Below are 552 nucleotides of genomic sequence, written 5' to 3' on the forward strand. Positions count from 1 at the left end.
AGCCCTTTGAGTTTGTTAAAGGTCAAAAAGCTGTCAACATCACAAATGAGGGCGGCACAATGGAGAGCTTGGGCGGAGGTGCTAAAAAGCAGCCGTTGTCAGGCTCGTGTCAGAAACAGGAAACCGCGACTAGTGAGATTTGTGCCAAGAGTGTGAGCTGGACATCAGACACCGGGAGCTCATCGCTTCTCGGCCTTTTGGCTAAGATCAAGTGTAGTATCTGTTCTTATCAGTTTAATATCTGATATGTCCTCTATACGAGGACAAACATATTAAAGTGATTTTTAGAGCTGGGAGCTGAAAAAGGGGCTTGCTCCGTTCGCTCCACGCACCGTCCCGGCATTGCAGTGCCGCCGGGTACGGTGCAACCTTCTTTCGCCTTGTGGAAAACCAAGCAATGACACAAACACAGAGTTTCACCTGACACTTTGTCGTTGGCTCGAAGAAAGGAAGTCGGCTCCCCCTGCAGTTTTGAACCCATTACGATCGTGCAAACCCACTCAACGGACATGACCGAATGCGTAACAGCATTGTTGATGGGCCATGGTACTG

General features: G+C 49.5%; 1 non-coding gene across 1 annotated transcript; it reads left to right on the forward strand.

Annotated features, from left to right (window-relative positions):
- The first annotated feature begins 181 nt into the window (after positions 1-181).
- Positions 182-373, forward strand: LOC111650951 (U2 spliceosomal RNA). Its single transcript, XR_002760468.1, has one exon. It is a non-coding gene; the product is annotated as a U2 spliceosomal RNA (small nuclear RNA).
- Positions 374-552: the final 179 nt, after the last annotated feature.

This window comes from Seriola lalandi, unplaced genomic scaffold (assembly GCF_002814215.2).
Source record: "Seriola lalandi dorsalis isolate HSWRI2012SDOR001 ecotype SW California unplaced genomic scaffold, Sedor1 jcf7180001970985, whole genome shotgun sequence".
NCBI classification, from domain to species: domain Eukaryota; kingdom Metazoa; phylum Chordata; class Actinopteri; order Carangiformes; family Carangidae; genus Seriola; species Seriola lalandi.